Source organism: Macaca nemestrina (assembly GCF_043159975.1).
Source record: "Macaca nemestrina isolate mMacNem1 chromosome 4 unlocalized genomic scaffold, mMacNem.hap1 SUPER_4_unloc_4, whole genome shotgun sequence".
NCBI lineage: Eukaryota > Metazoa > Chordata > Mammalia > Primates > Cercopithecidae > Macaca > Macaca nemestrina.
Window position 1 is genome coordinate 190,224 of NW_027257558.1, and position 25,603 is coordinate 215,826.

At 53.8% G+C, this 25,603-nt stretch overlaps 1 pseudogene; it reads left to right on the top strand.

Annotated features, from left to right (window-relative positions):
• Positions 1-25,603, top strand: part of LOC139361047 (SH3 domain and tetratricopeptide repeat-containing protein 1-like) — a 43,259-nt pseudogene that overhangs the window by 16,661 nt on the left and 995 nt on the right.

The following is a 25,603-nucleotide window of genomic DNA, read 5'->3' on the forward strand; positions in this document are numbered from 1 at the left end:
ATGTGATACCTGTGGTTTGATGTCAGAAGGACATTGTGAACTTGATGTGGACTGAGGATGTTCAGGTGCAACAGGCACCCCGGCTTCATTAAATGAGACTTCCCCACCTCCCTGCCAGGCATGCACAGGTGTATGGCCACATCTTATGTGTCATCCTTATCTAGAGTGCGCCTTGTCATGCTTAAAGTTACATGATGATATTCTGCCTCATAGAGTAGGTCCCAAACCGCATTCAACACAGAAATATACTCTTGCTATTATACATAGAAAGGGCTTTCATATACCAAGCGGGAGAGCAGTCTTAAAATCTGGGCTGGAATCACAGAAGGAAGGTTTGGGAAGCAACAGATTCCCTAGTCCAAAGCTGGTTTTTGATGAACCTAGAAACAGGACCAAGAGAAGTGAATTTCCCTAAGGCCCTGACAGTGTCTCACGGTAGCATTTGAACCTAGCAGTTTCTTGACCTATTTCTTTAAATGATTAGTCATGCTTCCTCTGATTCCTATATAAACGTATTCCTCATTCATTCTTTTGTTTCAGTGAATTATTGCAGTGCTACCACGTAACAGTATTGGAGTCAAAATGTGGCAGTGTTTATCCCTTTCCAAGGTTTTTAGTTGCACAGTTTGTCAAAGTTGTGCTAACAGTTTCTTGTTGGTTGCAAGGTGTCCTTTCAGAAGCCAATTGTGTGGTGTATTGACGTTGATTGTTGGAGGTAGTTTGGTTAGAACATACTTCGAGTGGCTGGCGTGGGCCTGGGGAACAGTGACAACTGCCTGCTTCATGGGCAGAGATGAAGTAATTGCTTCCTGGGAAGTACCATCCTCCTGGCCACACTCTCCAGCCCATTTCGTTTGTGTTGGTTTCCTCGCATCTGCACGTTTCTGGCTTCATGTGAGTCTCATTTATTGTAGCATATGACTTCAGGCTGTGGGGAAGAATGGCCATTTTAGCACAGAGATGCACACAAAGGAACAACTGGCTAAATGTGAGTGAAGACATTCTTAGAGGGGGTTTCATTTTTTTTTATTCTTTAACAGGCAGTCTGGGAAGCATTCTGGACATGTGGCCTGCGCTGTCACAGTTCCTCCCTGCAGGATCCCAGATGTTTGGAGATTGTAGTGATAACTATTATCATTGAGAATGTCATTCTCACAGGCTCTAATAAGTCAGGATTTATTCAGTGTTAATTTGTTAAAGACAACTGTATTTCTAGCCAAATCCATGTGAGACGTTTCTCCTGGCAGTGTTGCTGGGGGTATTCCCGTGGCTTAGTCTTCGGGCAGCACACGCCTTTGAATACTGCTGAAGCTGTGAGTACCCAAAGCGCACTGGAGTACTTTTGCCATACGGGGTGTTAGTCACTGATACACGTCTCAGTCAGACCTGATGGATTCTTGACCCCTTCCTTTCTTAATTTTTTAATTTTTATTTTTTATTTTTGTTTTTTAAGAGCATAACCCCTTAGGTGGCCACCATGAATCTCTGGTGTTTTCAGTTGGCTGCAGCCTATTTGCCGTCTCTGGTTCAAACATATTCGAAGCCTGATGATGCTTCCCTCGGTTGTTCTTCTGCTGTGTGACCTCCGTGCCCACAGGGTTCAAGAGTGTCAGAGCTGGGAGCCACCTTCACATCTACCAGGGTTTCCGGAACCTCCTTTATCTAGCCCTGGGGACGGAAGAGGTGTCATCAGAGTCGGAGGCTTATTAGGGTTACACGCCATTGATAACAAATGAGGAGGTTTTCTTTTATATAAGGGGAGCTTCTTATAATGTGCTTTAGTAGGGTAAAGAAGCTTTTGAGATTTGCTTTCTCTGGAAAGATAATTTGTGATCCTGCTGTTGCTTTCAAGAAAAATATAATTTGCATACCAGTGCATGTTGTGTTACTGAGCACTGGCTGACAAATGGTTCTTAACTCATCATTCACTCCGCCACTGTTTCTTGAATGGCATATGTGTGCCAGCTGTAGTAGGAACTTGCTAGGCTCTAGGACTAACCCTTATGAAATAGGGGTCCTGGGGGAAGCAAATGCATATAACTATAAACGTTTGAGGGGATATCAGAGGGGTGCCTATAGGTACAAAAGCTTGTTCATTCATTGTCCCATCTAGGAGGTTTTGTGTCTTAGCAGCGTGTTCCATAGCAACCCATCCCTCTATCAAAATATTCATCATGTTATTTTGAAATTCTCTGCTTAGGTATGTGTTTTTCTGACTACATTTAGAACTGGTTAAGGACAGGCTATGGGGTATGTATTATATATATCTACACACACACATATATTTATATATATACACATTACCATTGTAAATATACTATATATTTTTATATATACTCATATATATATTTCTCCCTCTCTATATATACATACACACCACACACATATATATACACACATATATATGAAATACACACACACACACACACTTCTACTGCCAAGCACAGAAAGTCAATACTAGGCAAGAGTTCTTTTAGTGTTCATGAAAAAATAGATGTGTTAGTTGAGAGCGTCCTTAAGTTGCCAGGGGAAAGACAGGATGGATTCACAAAGGGAGATAGTGTGTTTTTTTTCCTTTGTTTAACTCTTGAATTCGAAATAATCCAGACTTATGGAAAAGTTGCAAAAATAGTACAGAGAATTCCCATATACTCTTCCCTCAGATTCCCCAAACATTTCACCCCATTTGTACTTTCTTTCTCTGTGGATATAATTTTTTTTTCCCGAAATGTTTGAGAGTGGAAGGTAGCATGCAGGCAGGGTGAAAGGCGGAAGGAGAGAGGTGGGTTGGGAGGCTTTTTTTTTTTTTTTTTGACCTTCTGAGATGGCGTTTCACTCTTGTCACCCAGGCTGGAGTGCAATGGCACGATCTTGGCTCACTGTAACCTCTGTCTTCTGAGTTCAAGTGATTCTCCTGCTTCAGCCTCTGGGATAGCTGGGATTACAGGCGCCCACCACCATGCTTGCCTAATTTTTTGTATTTTTAGTAGGGGCGTTTCACCATTTTGGTCAGGCTGGTCTTGAGCTCCTGACCTCTGATGATCCACCTGCCTTGGCCTACCAAAGTGCTGGGATTACAGGCATGAGCCACTGTGGCTGGCGATTGGGAGGCTTTTGCAGTAACCCAGAGCGCTATGATGAGGGCTGGACCTGGTTGGAAATGATGAGAAAGGTGAGAAGTGGTTAGGTCTGGCATATATTTTGAAAGGAGAGTTTAAATGGGTTGGATGACAAGAGAGAGAAAAAGAAGTTTTAAGGATGATGTCAAGGATTTTGGCCTGAGTAACTGGAAGACTAGAGATGCTGTTATTGGGATCGGGAAGACTATGGGAGGAGTGGGTTATAGCAGGGGGAATCAAAAGTGTGTTTTCGGCATGCTAAATTTGAGGTCCAAAAAGGGATATCAAGAAGTGTTGGCTGGGCGCGGTGCCTCACGCCTGTAATTCCAGCACTTTGGGAGGCTGAGGCAGGCAGATCACCTGAGGTCAAGAGTTCGAGACCAGCCTGATAATTATTAAAATCGATCATTGATGTTTACTAATTAATCATATTATTGCTCCTGATACTGCAGGGGGTGTATACCTACCTGTGATGTTGTTCCTAATATCCAGGGACAGAGAGCATGATTTTAGTTTTAATATCACAGTAGGTGTACACTCACCATGTGAAACTGATCCTAATATCCAGGGGGGTAGAATATGACATGACTCCCAACATAGCAATGAATGGACAGCCACCTGGTGATATTACTCCTAATATACACAGAAGAAGCGTATGATATTACTCCCAATATCCCAGGGAGGGTACAGCTCTTCTGTGATATGGTTCCTAGTATCTGGAGGGGGAGAGGATGATAATAATTCCAGTATCACAGGCTGTGTTCACCCGCCCTGTGATATTGTTATTAATATTCTGGAAGGGAGAGGATGATATGATTCCCCATAGAGCAGGAGGCGTACACCCAGCCTGGGATATTGTTCCTAATATCCATGGAGAGGAGAGGCTGATGTTACTCCCAATATGGCAGGGGGTGTACATCCACCCTGTGATATTCTTCTTAATATTCCAAGGCTGAGAGGTTGATACTACTCCCAGTATCGCAGACACCGTACACCCCCATGTGATATTCTTCCTGATATCTGGAAGGGGAGAAGATGGTATTAATCCCCATATCGCAGGAGGTGAACACCCACTTTGTAATATCTTTCCTAATATGCAGAGGGAGAGAGGATAATATTATTCCCAATATTGCAGAAGATGTACACGCTCCCCCATGATATTGTCCTTAATATTCCAAGGCACAGAAGACGATGTTACTCCCAATATCGCAGAAAGTGTACACCCCCCAGTGATGTTGTTCCCATGATCCAGGAGGGAAGAGGATGATATGACTTTCAACCCCTGCACCCTGCAATGCTCTCACCCTGCAACACCGACACCAGCTCAACCTGACATGGGACCAGAGGTGCTGGCTGGGGGTGTTCATTGCTTCTCTTTTCTCCCTTGCCAGACTCAGTAGAGGAAGCTGAGACCGAGCAGCCGCAGGAACAAGGTAGGTTTTGCCCGTGGCTCAGGCTTCCTCTGGTTATGGGCTGGGTCTTGGAGTAACACCGGGGGAGGGGACAGAGCTGAGTACAGTGGGCAATGGATGTGGCTGTCACCCCTCTGTGGTGTGGGCCGGGGACTTGAGGGACATCGCCTGAGGTGGGCCTGAACCTCCCGTCTACTCTGGCACTGGAGGCCGTGGGGTCCCACACTTCTTCCAATGAACATGCTGACCCCTGCCTGGTCACCGACCGAGGTGGGACATCCTTTCCACTGCTGGAGACCACATGTAGCTGTGGGTTCCTTCTTCATGACCTGGAGAAGCTGCAGTTCACCCTGTGCTCCGCCTCAGAGATGGGAGGCCACACTGCCCTCAGCGGGTAGCAGAATGCAGAGCTTTAGGTTGCAGGGGCCTCAACTGAGGTCCCTGAAGGGTCTGCTCCTTCCTGAGGGGAGCCAGTGGGGAAGGGAAGGCTGTTGTAGGTTTGCCTCAGGGAGGGGGTGGTTCCACCCTCTGCCAAAGTCACTGGAGCAAAGGCACGTGGCTCTCCAGCTGCCCCGGAGGCCAGGGTAGTGGCTGGGAGGGGCTGTGTGCCTCTGCCGGATTGGGGAGATTTCTTAGCTAATCTAGTGTAGTCAAGTCAGACATTTGCCTCGAAATCATATTTATTTATTTTTTTAATTCCAAGGCTTTGCAGATGAATAAGGAGGCAGTTTGTACTGAAAATATTTTTTACATGTGAGCTTGAAACAGAGAGTCTGTTTAAATCTAGTTTTTTCCTTCCCAGTAATGCCTCCTTTCATCCCAGGTTTTCCAACAGGAAATGCGCTTGTTTGCTCACCTCTGGGAGGGGGCTTTGGCTAGGAATCCACCAAAGCCAGCAGGCACCAGTGGGCTGCTGGAGCACGCTGGCCTTTGTTAACCCTTTAGGAACTGTGGGCTTCAGGTTTTCAGACCATTGAAGGTGAAGGTGGCCACAGGGGCCTGGAAGCTTTCCCATCCTTCCTGCAGCGATGGTCCGTTTCCCTGCACGGAGATGGGTACATGGGTACAACAGCCCTGTCCTGTGCCGTCAGTGGCTTTACCAATTTTGCATAGCAGCTTTTGAGCTGATCAATAGCTCTGATTGGCTATTGAGGATTTCATGGATTCCTGTACCCCACCGGGGGGCCCAATATGCTGACAAAAGTTACATTTGTAGTTGTAGTGCTGCATATACATGGGTCCAGTTAGAAGGCTTTGATTCTTTCTAAAGGGAAAGGCATCTCTGAGGGATCACTGAGCTGACATAGTCTCCTAAAACCATGCTGTGAGGTGGGCGACAAAGCAGGACAGGAGGGTGATTTTGTAGGAGAGTCGGGCCACGGGCCTGCGTGTTCTCTCTGTCCCCATAGTGCCGGAGTTCCTGTGTGCTCCAGGCCCGGGTTTGCATTGCACATAATTCTCAAGGGCTCATGGCAAGCTGTGCCAGGGACACAGAGAGGGGGGATGTGGGGACCTTGTCCCCAGTGGACCAAGGACTCAATGCTGAACTCTAATCTGTCTAGGTGTTTTTGTGACTTGCAGAAATACCTCCACCTTGCCTGGGCCTGGAGCCACAGGCGACCCTGCCGAAGGTGAAGAATGTTCTAGAACAATGCAAGACCTGCCCAGGCTGCCCCCAGGAGCCAGCATCCTGGGGTCTCTGTGCGGCATCCAGCAACATGAGCTTGCAGGACCCCGAGGAGCCTTCCTTCTTCTTGGAAGCTGAGGACGACTGGGAGGACCCAGAGGCCCTGACCTCACTGCTGTGTTCCTGAACGCCCCCGGGTACAAGGCCAGCTTCTGTGGCCTGTATGGTGTGGCATGGCCATGGCTGAGCGGCATGTTCTGCAGCTTTAGCGACGAGGAGGAGCTGACTGGGCGCCTGGCACAGGCCTGAGGGGTGGCCAAGAAAGCTGGCCTCTTCATGGCCCTGGCCAGACTCTGCTTCCTCCTGGGGCGGCTGTGCAGCAGGAGGCTCAAGCTGTCCCGGGCCCGGGTGTACTTGGAGGAAGCACTGGGGTCCCTGGAGGGCAGCTTTGGGGACCTGTTCCTGGTGGTGGCTGTGTACGCCAACCTGGCCAGCATTTACCGGAAGCAGAACGGGAGAAGTGTACACAGGTGGTTCCCAAAGCCATGGCCCTGCTCCTGGGGACGCCGGGTCACATCTGCAGCACCGAGGTGGAGGAATAGCTCCTGCAGCTGGCCCTGCAGCAGATGGTGGGTGGCCAGAGCCTGCAGGCCGCGGCCCGGGCCTGCTTCCTGCTGGCCAGGCACCATGTGCACCTCAAGCAGCTCGAGGAGGCCCTGCCCTTCCTAGAGCTGCTGCTGCTTTTGCACAGGGACTCGGGAGCCCCAGAGGCTGCGTGGCTCTCAGACTGCTCCCTACTGCTGGCTGACATCTACTCCTGGCTCCTACTCCTGGCCACAAGTGCCTGCCCCACCTCGTGCTGAGCCTGTGTCATGGTGGCCTCATTGAGGACACAGGACTCGCTGGCCGGCTCGCTAAGAAGCGTGAACCTGGTGCTCCAGAACTCCCTCCAGCCCCACAGCCGCCCCACCCAGACTTCCCACTACCTCAAGCGAGCGCCGGCCTCCCTAACCCCAGGCACAGGCCACGTGCTGCGCGGCCTTCTCCACACCAGCTTGGCCCAACTGTACAGCCACCGTGGCTATCACGGCCCAGCCATCACCTTCATGACACAGGCGGTGGAAGCCAGTGCTGTTGCCGGAGTCTGTGCCATCGTGGACCCCCTGGTGGCCCTGGCCTGGCTGCACGTGCTTCATGGACAGAGCCCGGTGGCCCTGAACATCCTGCAGTATATCCAGGATGCAGTGGTGGCCAGCGAGGACCAGGAGGGTATGATTGCCAACATGGTGGCCGTGGCTCTGAAGAGGACAGGCCAGACGAGGCAGGCAGCCGAGGGCTACTACTGCGCCCTATGGGCGGCTTGGTACCTGGGCCAGCGGAGGAACCAGGCAGTGGTGCTGGCCAACTTCGGGACCCTGTGCCTGCACTGGGGTGCCAGAAGGCTGGCCCAGCACTACCTCCTGGAGGCCGTGCGGCTGTTCTCGAGGCTGCCCTGCAGGGAGTGTGGACAGGACTTCACCCACGTGCTCCTGTAGCTGGGCCACCTCTGCACCCGCCAGGGCCCGGCCCAGCAGGACAAGGGCTACTATGAGTGGGCCCTTCTGGTCGCCGTGGAGATGGGCCATGTGGAGAGTGAGTGCCCCAGTTCCCCCTGTGCGCCTTCCGGGGCCACTCGGGTCAGGGCACACCTGGGGTTTGTGATTCGGAAACAAGGGGTGGTTTTTCCACCATCGAAAGTGCTGAGTCATGGCCAGCAGCAGATGTTGGCAAGCGCCCTGGAGACAGGCGGTTCCCATGCAGGGCCAGGCCCTCTGTGCCCTACTGAGGCAGCCAGTTCTTCCTGGTTTGCCCAGGGACTATCCTGCCTTGAGCATGGAAAGTCCTGCGTGCTGGGAATCCCTAGACATAACCCTGGGATCAAGGCAGGCTCTGCTGCGCTGGGACTTGGGGCCCCTCCATGAGCCAGGCCCTGACACCGGTTCTTGTGCCCGTGTGATCTGCTTGGTATGTTGGCAGCCTGCGCACCTGTCATCCCACTTCACGGGGGACAGGGGGTGGGTGATTGCCCAAAGCCGCAGAGCAGTTCATGCAGAGTGTGTCAGGCCCCACCCACAAATGGGGCTTGTGGAGTCCTCGGGTGGCAGGGACTGAGTGTGGGAATGGGAGCTTCAGGCCAGAGAAGCCACAAAAGTGTGAGTGGCGTGATGGCGGGGCACCAGTTGGCCCCGGGTTAGGGAAGCCTCTTTAGTGTGGGACCAGAGGGTTGAGAGGATTTAGTCAAGTAATAGGTGGTGGGGGAGGGGCTGGTGGTGTAGCCTGTGTGAAGCACCAGGGATGAGCGAGTGGGGGTGAGTGAGTTGGGGTGAGTGAGCGGAGGTGTGATGGGGGTGAGTGAGCGGGAGTGTGAGCGGGGATGAGTGGGTTGTGAGCAGGGGTGCGTGAGTGGGGTGAGCGAGCGGGAGTGTGAGCGGGGATGAGTGGGTTGTGAGCAGGGGTGCGTGAGTGGGGGTGAGTGAGTGGGAGTGTGAGCGGGGATGAGTGGGGTGTGAGTGGGGGTGAGTGAGCGGGAGTGTGAGCGGGGATGAGTGGGGTGTGAGTGGGGGTGAGTGAATGGGGTGTGAGTGAACAGGAGTGTGAGCGGGGATGAGTGGGGTGTGAGCGGGGATGAGTGAGTGGGGTGTGAGCGGGGATGAGTGAGTGGGGTGAGTGAGCGGGGATGAGTGAGTGGGGTGAGTGAGCGGGAGTGTGAGCGGGGATGAGTGGGGTGTGAGCAGGGATGAGTGAGTGGGGGTGAGTGAGCGGGAGTGTGAGCAGGGATGAGTGGGGTATGAGCGGGGGTGAGTGAGCAGGGCTTATGCAGGGAGGTGCAGAGCTGGGAGCGGGTGGGTTGGGTGCTGGATGGTGAGAAGCTCTTCTGGAGAGCTAAGCAGGGCCTGGGGCCTCAGGCTGTGGCTTGGCCTTTTCCCCAAGAGCACTGGGGAGCCATGGGGTGCTATCGAACAGTCACTGCAGACTGAGCAGTGAACGGACAGTAGGTGGGCAGGGCTGTCTGAAATCTAGGCCGCAGAGGATAGATGAGGAAGTTGAGTCCAGGAAAATGGCTGAGTCGAGGGATACTGTTGAGTCCCCTCTGTCTTGCAGCGCTTTGTCATGGCATCGTGAGACCACTCAGAGGTGCCTCCTGTGGCCTGGGCCAGAGCCCCAGGGGCTGTGACCAAACCTGCCCATTTCCCAGCACAGGCCTGGCACCCACTCCTGGCCCTAGGAGGGATGAGATTTTGGAAAGGACCATGTGAAGGGGCCCTGGTCCCACATATCTGCCCAAGGAGGGGTGGGGGGTTCTGACCCAGGCTTCTTCCCCAGGGGCATTCTCTGACTGGAAGGAGACCCTCCAGGAACCCAGCGCCCCAGCCCCCACTGCAGCCTCCGGTGGCTCCTGGCACAACAGCCTGTGGCACCTCCTCCTACGAGGCCCTCCCCGGCGTGCTGGGGGATTCAGACTTGGAAATGCAGGCCAGGGAACGGGGATCATGCTTCCCTGTCTCCCCACCCTGAGCTGAACAGTCGAGGAGACCGAGGGTGCCGCTGATACCCCACATGCTTCCTTGGGGTCATTTTTGAGTCACTTTCGGTAGTCTGTGTCCTTCTAGGAGTGTGGCTGTTGTGTCTGGATGGTCTGATTTCTTGGTGTACAATTGTTCGTAGTGTTTTCATGGAATCCTTTTATTTCTGTCAGGTCGGCAATAATGTTTCCTCTTTCATTTCTGATTTTAGAAACTTGGGTTTTTATTTATTTATTTTTATTAGGGATGGGGTCTCATCATGATCCCCCAGGCTGGTCTTGAATGCTGGCCTCAGCGATCCTTCCACTTCCGCCTCACAAAGCGCTGGGATGACAGGCGTGAGCCATGGTGCTCAGTCTCTGATTTTAGTCATTTGTGTCCCGTCTTTCTTTTCTTGGTCAGTCTGGAGAAATATTCGTCAATTTTGTTATTATCTTCAAAAAACCCACCTTCGGTTCTGTTGATTATCTCTTTTGTTTTTCTATTCTCTGTATTTTTACTTCCCATTTCCACTCTCACATTTATTATTTTCTTCCTTTTATTCACTTTGGGTTTAGTTCTTTTTCTAGTTTCTCAAGGTGGAAGGTTAAGTTATTGACTTGAGATTTTTCTTCTTTCTTTGAATGTAGACATTTACAGTTATAAATTTCCCTTTCAGTGCTGCCTTAGCTGCATCTTGGAATTTTTGATATGCTGCGCTATTTTTTTTTCTGTTTTAAAGACAGAGTTGTGCTCTATTGCCCAGGCTGGGGTGCAGTGGTGCAATCTTGGCTCACTGCACCTTCTACCCAGGTTCAAGCCATTCTCATGCCTCAGCCTCCCGAGTAGCTGGAATTGCAGATGTGCACCACCCCACCTGGCTAATTTTTTTTTTTTTTTTTAATAGAGCGAGACGGGATTTCACCATGTTTCCCAGGCTGATCTCAAACTCCTGGACTCAAGAGATCCTCCCGCCTCGACCTCCCACAGTGCTGGGATGAGAGGCGTGAGCCACCGCGCTGGCCCGGGCTGTGCATTTGTTTGCATTCTTCTCAAATTAGTTTTCGGTTTCCCTGATGGTCTCTTTGACTCACTGGTTGTTTAGCAGTGTGTAATTTCCACGTATTTTTGAATCTCCCACATTTCCTTCACTGTTGATTTCCAGTTTCGTGCCAGTACAGCTGAAGAACACCTCTGCTTTGGTCTCAGTCCTTCTCCATTCACTGAGGCTCATTTTGTGGCCTGGCACATGGTCTGTCATGGGGAATGTCCCATGGGTGCTCGAGAGGACGGTGTATTCAGCTGTTGTTGGGTGGCGTGTGTGACAGATGTCCATTCGGCGTACCTGGTTTCCGGTGTTAATCTCCGGAATGTTTCTGACACTAGAAAATCAGAAGCTTTTGACCGTTCCCAGTGCCCTGGCTTTGGGAGAGGCCAGTGAACTTGTGGGTTTGGAGCCTGGTGCCATGAGAGAAGCATGTGTGGGAACGCCAGGGGCCGGCTTTGAACCCCATTCCCCCAACATGATGCTGTGTGTGGCAGACATGACGCTTGGGTTTGCTCTCTCAGGGTTCCATCTGCGACAGGGGCTACTTGTGCCCCTGGCCTCATCAGCTCAGGCTGAAGGCGGCCCTGCTCCTGGCCAGAGGGGCTTTGTGAAGCAGAAATAGATGGCCTGGTGCAGGGGCCGAGCCTGGCCAGGACCTCGGCCCTGGGAGTTGTAAAGAAGGCCGGCCTGTACCATGAGCATCTGCATCAAGCTGTGCCCATGTCACGGTGTGCTCGGTGTCTGCCCTGGCACGGGTACATGGCCTGTCTGCACTCAGGCTCCCCGCCTATGGGGCCCAGGCTCACAGAGGTATGAAAGAGGCAAGCACGGCACCGGGGTCTCCGACCCCAGCCAGCCTCGCTTCGATGCTGGGAGACTAACGTCTTCCATTTTGTCCTCTGCCCAGGCCAGCTGCAGGCCGTCTAGCGGCTGTGCTACTTCTACAGCGCCGTCATGCCCAGCGAGGCCCAGTGTGTCATCTACCACGAGCTCCAGCTCTCCCTGGCCCGCAAGGTGGCCGACAAGGTGCTGGAGGGGCACATCCTGAAGACCATCAGTCAGCTCTACCTGTCCCTGGGCATGGAGCAGTAAGGGCTGGCTTTGCAGTGGTGGAGGTGGGGGCGGGCAGGGCAGGGAGAGGGGCACAGGGAAGCTGGCCCAGGGCGCCAGCAGCCCCTCTCCTTTTGATCATTTGGTTCTTTGGCATCAGATGCTTTGAGCTGGTGGGCCTGGGGTCGTTCCAGGGCTGCTGCTGGCCCGTGAGTCCCAGCTTGAGCCTCCCTTGTTGGGTCAAAGGTCATCTCAACCCCAGCAGAGGCAGTACGTGCACTCTGGGCTGTTCTTCCTACTGTGGTGGCTTTTGTCGTCTGACCTCTGCCTGCCCCGAATCTTCCCTCCTGGCCTTCATCTGTCCCCTTAAATGTGACCACAGCAGCCACCTGTGGCTTCTCTCCCACAGAAGACAGAGCCAGTTGTGTCACCTGCTTCCCTGGGGCACGGTTTCCAAGGTCTCACATCCCATAAGTGGCCTACTCGGCTTCCCCCAAGCATCCTGACCTGTTGGGGTAACCATGGCCCTGGCCACCCCACCCATAGGGCCCAGTGACATTGCTGCAGTCACACCCCCTCGAGTGTTGGACTTACTGAGAGAGCAGGGAAGGAGCCAGATTCCATGGCGACCCAGGAGACTGGCTCCAGTCTTGGCCTCAGGTTCACAGAAGGAAATGGGCCAGTGTGCTAGAGCCATGCTTCTCAAAGTGTAGTCCCTGGACCAGTAGAGCAGCATCCATGTCACCTAGGAGTTTGTGGCAAGTGGGAGTTCTAGGGCCTGCCCCAGGCCTGTGGAACCAGAAGCTCTGGGGGCAGGGCCAGCAATCTGTACAGACCGGCCTCCGGGTGACTGTGATGCCTGCACACCTTGGGAACCATCGGCCCAGATAGCCTCTGAACACTAACGGCTCCTGGTGCATCTGGAGAAGACACAGGCCATGTCTGGGAGGCAGGGGAGATGGACTAGCACACTCCTCCTGCCACAGGGCAGCATGATGCTCGATTCCCTCAGAAGGATGTCCTTCATCTTTTCCATGCCGTGTGTGTTCACCCTGGCCCTCCCAGCAGCCTGGGAAGGGCAGAACACTGCACACACGAGAGGGCCGTTCCCAGTCCCCACATTCCAGGTTCATCTGTCACCAGACCCACGGGTGGAGGCAGACTGGTTCCAGGAGGATGAGAGCCCTTGTTCTGACACCTGTGTCTGATTCCAGGGCCTACAAATCTGCTCTGGACTACACCAAACGAAGTCTGGGGATTTTCATTGACCTCCAGAGGAAAGAGAAGGAGGCGTATGCCTGGCTGCAAGCAGGGAAGATCTATTACATCTTGCGGCAGAGCGAGCTGGTGACCTGCACATCCAGGTGAGTGGCAAGGGATGCAGGAGGACCCCTGTGCTGTTCACTCTCTGTCCATCCACCCATCCATTCATCCTTCCATCATTTATTTACCTGTTCATCCTTCCATCCATCCATCCATTCTTCTGTCCATCCATCCATCATCCATCCATCCACCATTCATCCATCCTTTTATCATCCATTTATTCACCCGTCTATCCATCCATTCACCTGTCCATCCACCCATCCATTCATCCTTCCATCATCTATCTGTTTACCTGCTCATCCTTCTATCCATCAATCAATCATCCATCCATCCATCCATTCTTCCATCATCTTCCCATACACCTGTGGGTCCTTCCATCCATCCATCCATCATCCATCCATCCATCCATCCTTCCATCCTTCCATCATCCATCCATTCATCTGTTCGTCTTTCCACGAATCCATCCATCCATCCATCATCCATCCCTCCGTCCATCCATCTATCATCCATCCATCCTTTTATCATCCATTCATTCACCTGTCCATCCATCCATCCATTCACCTGTTCGTCCATCCATTCACCTGTTCGTCCATCTATCCATCCTTCCATCTATCTTTCCATCATCCATCCAACTGTTCATCCTTCTATCCATCTATCCATCCATCATTCTTCTGTTCACCTCTTCGTCCATCCATTCACCTCTTCGTCCGTCCATCCATCCATCCTTCCATCCATCCATCCTTCCATCCATCCATTCTTCTGTCCATCCATCCTTCCATCCATCCTTCCATCCATCTTTCCATTATCCATCCAACCATCTTCCATCCATCCATGATCCATCCATTCACCTGTCCATCCATCCATCCATTCATTCATCATCCATCCTTTTATCATCCATCCATCCATTCACCTGTTCATCCATCCCTCCATCCATTCTTCCATCCTTTCATCATCCATTCACCTGTTCATTCTTCCATCCATCCATCATCCATCCATCCTTCCATCATTCATCCACTCGTCTGCTCATCCTTCCATCCATCCATCCATCCTTCTATCATCCATCCATTCACCTGTTCATCGTTCCATTCACCTGTTCATCCTTCCATTCATCCATCCATCATCCATCCATCCATCCATTCGTCCATCCATCCATCCATTCGTCCATCCATCATTCATTCATTCAGCCACCATCCATCCACCTGTTCATCCATTCATCCATCCATCCTTCCATCATCCGTCCATTCACCTGTTCATCCTTCCATCCATCCATCCTTCATCCATCCATCCATTTATCCATTCATCCATATATCCATCAATCCATCTATCATCCATCTATCCTTCCATCATCCATCCACTCACCTCCTGTTCATCCTTCCATCCATCCATTTATCCATTCATTCATCCATCCATCCTTCCATCCTTCCATCATCCATCCATCTTTCCATCATCCATCCTTCCATCATCCATCCATTCATCCGTTCATCCTTCCATCCATCCATCATCCATCCAGCCATCATCCATCCATCTGTCCATTCATCCATCCATCCTTTTATCATCCATCCTTCATCCATTTATCATCCATCCATTCACCCGTCTATCCATCCATTCACCTGTTCATCCATCCGTCCATTCATCCTTCCATCAACCATCCATTCACCTGTTCATCCTTCCATCCTTCCATCCATCTACCTGTTCATCCTTCCATCCATCCACCATTCATCCATCCACCATTCATCCATCCATCATTCATCCATCCATCCATTTATCCATTCATCCATTTATCCATTCGTCCATATATCCATCCATCATCCATCCATCCTTCCATCAACCATCTACTCACCTCCTGTTCATCCTTCCATCCATCCATCATTCATCCATCTATCCATTTATCCATTCATCCATCCATCCTTCCATCATCCATCCATTCATCTGTTCATCCTTCCATCCATCCATCATCCATCCATCCATCCATCATCCATCCATCCATCATCCATCCATCTGTCCATTCATCCATCAGTCCATTCATCCATCCATCATTCATCCATTCTTTTATCCATCCATTCACTCGTCTATCCATCCATTCACCTGTTGTTCCATCCATGTGTCCATTCATCCTTCCATCATCCATCCATTCACCTGTTCATCCTTCCATCCATCCATCATCCATCCACATATCTGTTTATCCATCCATCCATCCATCATCTATCCATGCTTCCATCATCCATGCATGCTTCCATCATCCATCCATCCACCTGTTCATCCTTCCATCCATCCATCATCCATCCACCCATCCATTCATCCATCCTTCCATCATCCATCCTTTCTCCCATCCATCCATTCACCGTTTGTCCATCCATCCATCATTCATCCATCCACCCACCAATCTACCTATTAATCCATCCCTCCATTCATCTATCTGTCCATTTGTTTATCCACACATTCGTCTATCCACCATCTATCCATCCACATGTACATACATCATCTACCCTCCACCCATCCATACATTATCTACCCACCCATACATACAGACAGACATACACACAAAATTCCACCCACCCACCCACCCATCCATCCATCCACCCACCCATCCACCCATCCATCCATCCATCCATCCAAGCATTCATCTATCCGCACACCCATCCATCCATCCATGTGTCTACATCTCCTCATCCATTCATCCATCCATCCACTCATTCCTAAACCACTGCTGAGCACCTGTTGTGTGCCTTTTCCCTCCCTCCAACTGGTTCCCTCACATCCTCCCCCAGTGGCCAGCACCTTCTCCCTGAGGGCAGAGGCGTGGCCCCTCAGTGCACAGCACCTGCTGGTATACAGCACATGCTCAAATAATGTGACCACTCAGTTAACACACAGAAGAGCTTGCTCCAAGTGACACGTGGCACATCTCCTTACAAAATGAATCTATCATAGTGGCTGTTTTCAGAGGCTTTTCCAAACACAGTGTGATCTGGAACAAATTGTGAAGCCCACGAGCCTGGTGAAGCTTTCATTATTGAGCACCTGCTGTATATCTCCTTGAGCTGAGGAGAGGGATCAAGAGCTCATGGCCAAGAGAGGACCAGGCCCACCCACAAACACTGCTGATGTGGCAGGGATGTGGCAACGCAGAAAGGTGCCAGGGGCTGGGCTCCCAGCAATCTGGGGGCCACGGAGACTGTTTTGAGTGCAGGGGGAGTGGGCTAGGGCTAGCCTTGTTGGTAGGATTCACAGGTATCGGGCTCCTGGGCTGCAGCTGCTCAGTCACCTCCTGGCACTCAGGTGCATCAGTTCATTTTCCTCATGCCAGTGGTGGGGGCAGCCCTCATGCACAGGGTTTGAAAAATGCTCAGGTGTACCTGTAGTGTGTGAGAGGAAGGAGGCTGGCAAAGGTGCGCGTAGCCACCTCGCTAGGTGTGGGTCTTAAGGGAACTTCTGTCTCCTTTCAGGTGGCACAGAATGTGGACCTGTACACAGGCGACCCCAACCTGGGGCTGGAGCTGTTTGAGGCAGCTGGAGACATCTTCAATGGGGCCTGGGAGTGGGAGGAAGGCATGTCCTTCTACCGGGTGAGCTGGCCTGTGGGCTGATGTGGGTGGGCCTCAGTGGGGCACCTGGAGGCTGAGGTACAGGTGTGGCACGGTAGAGGTCTCCCACCTGGAGGCAGGGCCACCCATGCACATGATGAGTTTCCAAGTGGTCTCACCGGAATGATATTGACCGTGCCCCTGCCCGGGACAAACGCTCGGGGTCTGGACGTGACAATGGCTGTACCTTTGTACCTGATGACCTCAAGCAACCATGAGTGGGAAGTCCTGTCCCCATCTTCCAGATGAGGAAACTGAGGCTCAGAGAGGCACAGGGACATGTCAAAGGACACACAGCATCAGTGGGAGGCCCAGGTCTGCATGCACCCCGAAGTGGGACGGCTTCTCCCTTCCTCTGAGCTCACGGTGTGGCTCAGCCGTGGGCACAGATAAATGTGGTGTTTTTAGAGCAGAGAGGAGTGCTGGCTCCCCCCAGTCAGACCCCCGGTGCCCAGGTGGGAGAGGCTGGTCTGAGGCTGTCGAGTGTAGCTGGATGGGCCTCAGGTGACTCTTCAGCCCCCAACTTGGGTGTCTGAACTGTGTGTTATCCCAGAGCACAGAGCTGTGTCGAGGTGCAGGGGTAGCTGGGGCGTGGGAAGCTCCAAGTACATGTTTGAGCTCTGAGGAGGGCTGTGGGCAAGGTGGGTGCTGCGGGAAACCTGACCCCACCTGCCTGTGTGATAGGACCAGGTCCTGCCCCTGGCAGTGACTACGGGCAACCGCGAGGCGGAGCTGCAGCTACAGCTGTGCAACAAGCTGGTGGCACTCCTGGCCGCGCTGGAGAAGCCCCAGGAGGGCTTGGAGTTTGCCTACATGGCCCTAGCACTCAGCATCACTCTGGGTAAGTCCCCTGAGCCCCCACCCTGCCAGGACCCACACTTTGCCAGAGCCCAGCCTCCAGGTCTGCAGGCCAGGAGCTGAAACAGCTGCTGGATTTTCCTGGTCTCCTGTCCAGGCAGGCAGATCTGCCCAGCTGGCTTCCCCGTCCGGCTGTGGGGCACAGCCCGAGGTCTCTCACGCAGTACAGAGCTCCCTGCCTGCCTGAGCTATGCTTCCTCTGCCTGTTCCTGCTGCTGACCACAAGGGCCGCCCAGTGTGCCCTCTGCCTTCCAGACATGCCAGGCATCTCGTTGGTTCCTGTATGTGTCAGGCTGAGTGGCACATTCCCTTTCTCTTGTGCCCTTCCCACCCTTATCAACCACATGGCTCTCTGGCTGATAAAATCCCAGTTCCCCTTCCAGCAGTCTGCCCCTTAAGGCCAGGTATCCCCTGGTGCTGTGCCAGGGTCGTCTGTCCCCCTCCAGAGACAGGGAACCCTAGGCAGGCCACATGCCCCAGCGCCTTGTGCCCCGTGGCCCAGTACACAGTAGGTGTGCAGCTGACTCCCCAAGGTAGGGGTTCTGATCGTGACACACCCAGGAGGAGTCAGATGTCACGTCGTTGGGTTGCCTGGAGGCGGGGTCCCGGGAGCACCTGGACTGCATGGCTTTTGGGCTCCCCTGGTTAAAACCAGTGAGCAGCCGGGCTCGGTGGCTCACGCCTGTAATCCCAGCTCTCAGGGAGGCAGAGGCGGGAGGATAGCTTGAGCCCAGGAGTTCGAGACCTGCCTGGGTAATATTGCGAGACCCCGTTCTCCACAAAAAGGAAAAAAAAAAAAAAAAAGACATAAAACCAGTGAGCAAAGGCAGGTGGCTATGTGTAGGCACAGAGCTGGGCCATCCAAGTCCGACTTTGCCAAAGCCTCACAGTAGACAGGGGCAGGCCTTATTAGTTCTGCTTTGCAGATGGGAAAGTGAGTCTGGGAACCTGGAAGGGAATGGCCAGAGCTGCCCAGGTGACCACAGGTGCCTGGAGGCAAGCCAGGTGTGCTGCCCGGGGTCTGCATACCTGCTCCTGAGGGGCCTGGGCCCTCCCTGCCCCAGGGAGCCACGTCCTCACACCTGCCCCTTTGGCCTGCACCCCAGGGGACCGGCTGAACGAACGTGTGGACTACCACCGGCTGGCAGCCCTGCACCACCGGTTGGGTCATGGCAAGCTGGCGGAGCACTTCTACCTCAAGGCCCTGTAGCTCTGCAACTTGCCCCTGGAGTTTGACGAGGAGACCCTCTACTACGTGAAGGTGTACCTGGTGCTCGGTGACATCATCTTCTACGACCTGAAGGTGGGTAGGAGGGGCAGGGCTCGGGGTGTTCCCGGCCCCCTTGGAGTGAGATCTCCACCCAGACCCCAGAGGCCTGGGTTCCAGCCTTCCTTAGGAATGGCCCAGTGGCCTCCCTGAAGCTCTGCACCCAGCTGGAGGAGCCGGCAAGCTTAGCAGATACAACCCAGCTCCCAAGATGGCCAGGCCCCACCCTCAGGAACTCAGTCTCAGCCAGGGAGGCTGACACATGAGTGTGCAATGGTGGCCTCCGAGTAAAGAAGGGGGATTGTAGTCAGGGGGGCCCTCCTGGAGGGGGTGACACCAAAGCTGAGTCTTGACAGTCAAGTGTCAAGTTGCATTTAACAAAGAAAACAGGGTTGGGAGAAGGACATTTCGGAGGACCGCATCATCCTCACATTGAATCCACGTTGCAAGATCAAATCCTGGCACCTCCTCTAGGAAGCCTGCCCAGGGTGCCAGCCTGCACTGAGCAACTCCTTCCTGGAGTCCCGAGACACCTTGAATCTTCACACCACCCAGGAAGGGTGGGGTGGGACCCCAGTGTCTTACCATTGGGTTCACAGACAGGGAAACCCCAGCTTAGGGCAGGTGCAGTGGGGCGGGGCCCCAGCCAGCCGGGCTGAGGCCTTGCTGGGTCGGGTCTGTCTCGAGGGAAGGTGCTGTGCTCCCTCTGCCCCCAGACCTGCAGGGGTGGAGAGCTGGGACTGGCAGACTCAGACCTGGGGTGTCTCCACCCCTCTGCCCAGCAGGCACCGCCCCTCCTCAGCATCGCACCGGCGCCGCGTCAGTGCTCCTTATGGGCTGAGGGGCCAGGGCGCTCCAGTCCAGGGGCCGAGATCTTGGCGGCCTTAGAACAACATGGGGAGCTGCAGCAGCCCTAAGACCCCGCCCCTTTCCCCCACCGCAGGCCTGGGGCTGCCCGGGAGGCCTCTGCCCAGTGCTGGCGACACCTGGTGGTCAGAAGTGGTCCCTGTGGTCTCCCAAGTCCCAGCCAGACAGGGAGGTGCCAGGTGTCAGGCCCAGAGGGACGCTGCTCACCGCTCAGGGGCTCGCCTGGGACCCAGGGGGACTGGCCTCCCAGAAGAGGCCTTTATCTCTCTTGGTCAAGCCTGCCGCCCATTCCGCCTGTCCAGGAGAAAGGAAAGGGCCAAGTAGTACCTGAGAGGCCAAAGTCCACGGTTGGGGTCGAGGGGCAGAGGCCTCCTTCACCTACTTCCCATGCACAGTCCTCCTTCCCATGTACAACCTTCCTTCACCTCCTTCCCGTGCACAACCTTCCTTCACCTCCTTCCCGTGCACAACCTTCCTTCACCTCCTTCCCATGCACAACCTTCCTTCACCTCCTTCCCGTGCACAGTCCTCCTTCACCTCCTTCCCATGCACAGCCCTCTGGGCCTCATCGTGACTATGCTGTCAGCGCGGGCCAGCTTCCCACAGGGAGGCCCCCTTGGAATTCCCCAAGGGCGGCTGTCTTTCCAAGGCTACACCCTCCTCCTTGTATAGGAGGCTCTGGACCCAGGGCCCAGAGGAGTGGGAGAAAAAGCCGGGCTGGATGGAGCCTGGAAGGCTGGCAGAGAAGCAGGGGTAAATGGGCATCTTTGCCAATTGCCTCTAAAATGGAGTCCCCTTTAGTCTACACATGAGAGTGAGCCCTGGAATAGGGTGGATTAGGTGTGTCCTGGCTCAGCCTGCCACTCACTAGCTGCTTCACACACTACAGGCACATGGAAATGCACACGCAAATGCACACAGACACAGGCACACGCACACACAGGCATGCACACAGGCACACAAACATGCACAAGCACATGCACAGGCACACGCAGAGACATATGCTTTGGCTGGCTTCTTCCTGTTTAGTTGGGAAGCCCCCATCCCTTCAGGAAGCCTTTGCCTTCCACCCCCGGCTGAGTCTGGGGCCTCCTGGGCTTCCCTCTGCCACAGCCCGGGCCACCCTGTGTGGTCAGTGTTCACTCAAAGGTCCCTCAGACTGGGAGCAAGGACGTTAGGCTCAGCCACGCACCCAGCACAGAGTCCAGTGTTCGGCTGGGCTGGGGGGCATTGGATGAGCAGTGGCGGTGACTCGGGGCCTTCTCACGCCCCTGCTCCGTGTGTGGGGCGGGGCAGTGAGGGAATGGACTGCTGCATCTTGGACTTTCTCATTGGCCCTGGGAGCCATCTTGAGATGGTAAAGAGGAACAGGCCAGGCATGGGTCTTAGAGAGGTCCCTTGGGTGACCCCCATGTGGAGGAGGTGCCTGGGGAGAAGCCGGGTGGGGGATGGGAGGGTCAAGGAGGAGGTCTGGGAGACGGCATCCCAACCCAGGGATGGTGAGTTTGAGCCAAAGATGCATTGAAAACAGGAGTGGATGTCTGGGGAGTCACACTCCGTCAGTATTTCAGGGAACATTGCCAGAGAGGACACCTGTGAGATGGTTTTGTACCTGGCCTGGCCCGTGGAGGGCCTGGAAATGGTCAGCATGGACAGGGGCCAGAGGGGAGCCTGGGTCACTCAACGCTGTGCCCCTGCTGTGGCTTGGAGCCACGGGTCCTGCATGGAACTCTCAGAGCAGGCAGGATCTGCCCTGACCTCAGCCCATGGGGAAAGCAGCCACTGCCTGCAGAGACGGTGGCACTGGGGCAGGAGGCTTGGGGTGAGTGGGGCGTAGGGACAGTCAGGAAGGCTTCCAGGGGTGTCAGGGTCATCCCCACCTGCAGCTGAGACCACAGCAGTGTCACAGGCTTCAGGGCTCATGGGGTGAGCCAGCATTGGCTGGACATGTGGAATGACCTGGAGACAGGAACGGCCTCTGGGAAGACGGGCTCCGAGTCCCCCTTTTGCTGAGCATGGCCTGTCCCTTTCAGGACCCCTTTTGATGCAGCCAGGTACTACCAGCTGGCACTGGCAGCTGCCGTGGACCTGGGCAACAAGAAGGCACGGCTGAAGATCTACATGTGGCCGGCCACCATCTCCCACAACTTCCTCCTGGACCGCGAGAAGTCGATCCTCTTCTACCAGAATGCCAGGACCTTCGCCACAGAACTCAACGTCCGCAGGGTCAACCTACCTCCTCTGCCACTCTGCGGGTGGGCCCCGTGGTTGACCCCAGCCACCCTCGCTGAGGACAGCATCCGAGGGAGCGGGTTTTGTGCAAGGAGGATGGTCTCCTGCCTCTCCTGGTGTCTCCGTGGCTCATTTTCTGGGAAATGGAGGCATGAAAACAGGGTTCAAATAGCAATAAATGGTTTTTTTTGCAATAACATACCAAAGTCCCCAGGGCATCCTTCCCTGTGTGCTTCCTGGGCTGTGTCTAGGGGCCAGCTCCTTCCCTGGTGGCAGCCCTCTTGGGGATGAGAAGGACTGTGAGTCCAACAGACCTGGGCCAGGTCACCATGAGCCTAGGTTTCCTCGGCGGCCAGAGGGGAGATGGTGGTGGAACTCTGGGCACCTCCCTGCTGTCCCTGCTCAGAGCTTTTGCTGTAGGTCTCGTGCCACCGTTGCCTTTAACCTTCAGGCCACTGTGCCCGGATGTGGGGGATGCTAGTGTCCCTGTTCGCCATTGGAGAAATAGAGGCACAGAGAGGTTAGGTGTCTGGCCCACCGTCACACAGCAGGTAGGGGCGGAGACGCAGAGCCCAGTACACTGACCACCACACCACCCTGTCAGCCTGCAGCCAGGAAGGTGTCCCCCATTAGGACCCAAGGTCAGCTCCTGGACCTCTCTTGTGGTGTCAGGAGAGCCACAGGCCAGTGAGGGTGGCGACGGGGATCCCTCAGTCAGTGTCCTCTGCTCCCAGACTTGGTTGGGACGAGCCTGGCTAGTCCCACCTCTGGCCACTGGTCAGCCCTGCGGGAAGTGAGATGCAGGGATCTCCGCCTGTGTAGACGCTGTTACTTGGTATTGAAAGCCTTATCTGGGCTGACCGCAGCCATCCCCACATGCCCCTCCCCTTCCGGCCCCCGGCCCTCATCCCAGTCCCAGGAATCCCAGGTTTTCCTTCTTGGAATCTCTGGGCCCCAGGGAACACAGCTCACACGGTCTCTTTGCCAGTTTACGGCAAGGAAACCGAGGTTCAGAGACTGTGGGTGTCCCACGTGATTCTCACGTACACTGCACTCTCCCAGGCCCCTCTTTTAAACACTTTAAATGAGGTGACATTCACATCACATGCAATTAACTATTTCAACGGGATTAATGTGGTGGCATTTGTGCATTCACAGTCCTGTGCAACCACTCACGCCATCTAGTTTCAAAATGTGTTCATCTCCCCAGAAGAAACCTCCCATCCTCACTAAGCAGTTACCCCTCCTTGGTATCCCCCAAGCCCCTCGTTTAATGGGAGGGAAAACTGAGGCCCGCAGAGAGACTTGCCAGTGGATGGAGCTCTGATAATAAGGAATCAGGCACCCATCTGCTGGTTCAATCCTGGGTTGGTTTTCCACCCAGCAGAGGTGACAGAGCCAGGAGGTTCTGGGACCCCATGCTTGCAGCCAGAGCCCTACCCTGAGCCTCCCCACCAGGGGGCAGCAGAGAGCTCTCCAGAACCAGCCGCGGGGCTGGCAGGAAGCAGCGCGTCAGAACTGCTGACAAACCTCACGAGGACTCCAGATCGCTGTCTCTGTGGGTTGGGCTTGGGAATTGGAGAGGAGGCCGCATGATTGGAAACGAAGACAGCACGGCCTGGCTGGAGCAGCCGGAAGCGCCGTCACGTTGCCTGAGGACAGACTTCGTGCCCGCTGGGTTGGACCTGCAGCCATTCTTCTCGGGGTGGGGCCCCTAGGTCAGGGTTGCTCTTGGTCCCCAACCTGCCTCAGAGTCCGGGGGGCTTTGGAACTGTGCCTCCCCATCTCCACCCACCCTGGCTGGTGCCATGAGGGGCCTGGATCCTGGGATCCTGTTCCTCTTGGGCAGCAGAGACTGGGGGACCAGAGGAGATGACGGGTCTTCAAGCCCCACATTCAAAGCCCAGCCCACCACTGACAGTCTGGGGGTTCGGGATGAGGGAGTTGATGTCTCTGAGCCCCAGTTTTGCCATCACTAAAATGAGGCCGACATACTGGGGCAGAGTGCCAGTCCCCGGGCTAACAGAGGCCTGTTTCCTACTGACAATCCCTCTTACCCCTAGGAACAGCTCCAACAACCACACACTAGAGAACACTCAACCCAGGCCAACTTGTCAGAGGCACGAGAACCAGAGCGACTCCATCTTGAATGGGGGCTGGGTAAAGGGAGGCTGAGACCTGCTGGGCCGCATTCCCAGGAGGCTAGGCATTCTTAGTCACAGGATGAGATAGGAGGTCCCCACAAGATACAGGTCATAAAGACCTTGCTGATAAAGCAAGTTGCAGTAAAGTCGGCCAAAGCCCACCAAACCCAAGATGGCCACGAGAGTGACCTCTGATTGTCCTCACGGCTCATTATGTGCTAATTATAATGCATTAGCTGTTACAAGACACTCCGACCAGCGCCACCACAGTTTACAGATGCCATGGCAACATCTGGAGGTTGCCCTACATGGTCTTAGAAGGGAGGGCAGAAACTCTCAGTTCTGGGAATTGCCCACCCCTTTCCTGGAACACTCATGAATAGTCCAACCCTTGTTTAGCATATGATCAAGAAATAACCATGAAAATGGGCAACCAGCAGCCTTTGGCGCCACTTTGCCTATGGAGCAGCCATTCTTTTTTTTTTCTTTTTCTTTTTTTTTTTTTTTGAGATGGAGTCTCGCTCTGTTGGCCGAACTGGAATGCAGTGGCGTGATCTTGGCTCACTACAACCTCTACCTCTTGGGTTCAAGCGATTCTCTTGCCTCAGCCTTCCTAGTAGCTGGGATTACAGGCACCTGCCACCACGCCCAGTTAATGTTTTGTATTTTAGTGGCGACAGGGTTTTGCCATGTTGGACCAGGCTGGTCTCGAACTTCTCACCTCAGGTGATCCACCTGCCTCGGCATCCCAAAGTTATAGGATTACAGGAGTGAGCCATTGCGCCCGGCCAGAGTAGCCATTCTTTTATTCCTTTCCTTTCCTAATAAACTTGATTTCCCTTTATGGACTCGCCCCGAATTCTTTCTTCTGTGAGATCCAAGAAACCTCTCTTGGGGTCTGGATCGGAACCGCTTTCCAGTAACAAACTTGCTTAAGCTCTCAGACCCTTCGTCTCTTCATCTGTAACCAAAGACAAAGACTCCCCCGAGGTTCCAAAAGTGTGCAGAGAACGCATGGGAAACGAGGGGCACAGAGTTGGTGTGCAGAACCAATATCACAAACTGAGTGTCAAGCCACTGTCATACTGGAAGGAATATCATGCTCTCCCCCACAAGTTATGAGGAACAATATCACAGGGAGGTGTGTACCTTCTCCGGTAGTGGGACTAGTATCATCATCTCTTCCTTTAGATGACAGGAACGATGTCACAGGGTGGGTGTACACCCCGTGTGTTTTTGGAAGCAATGTCATTCTCTCCTAGGTTTTACGATTTACATCACAGGCGGGGTGTACACCCCTTGTTATATTGGATGGCGTCTCATCCTCTTTCAACATGTATCTTTAGAACAATATCCCATGGGGGTTGTATATCTCTTCAATATTGGTAGTAATACCATCTTCTCCTTTCCTGGATATGAGAAACAATATCACAGGAGGTGTGTACACCCCTTGCGATGTTGGTAGTAATATCACCTCTCTCCTGTGGTTATTAAGGACAAAATCCCAGGGTGGCTGTACGGTTCCTACTT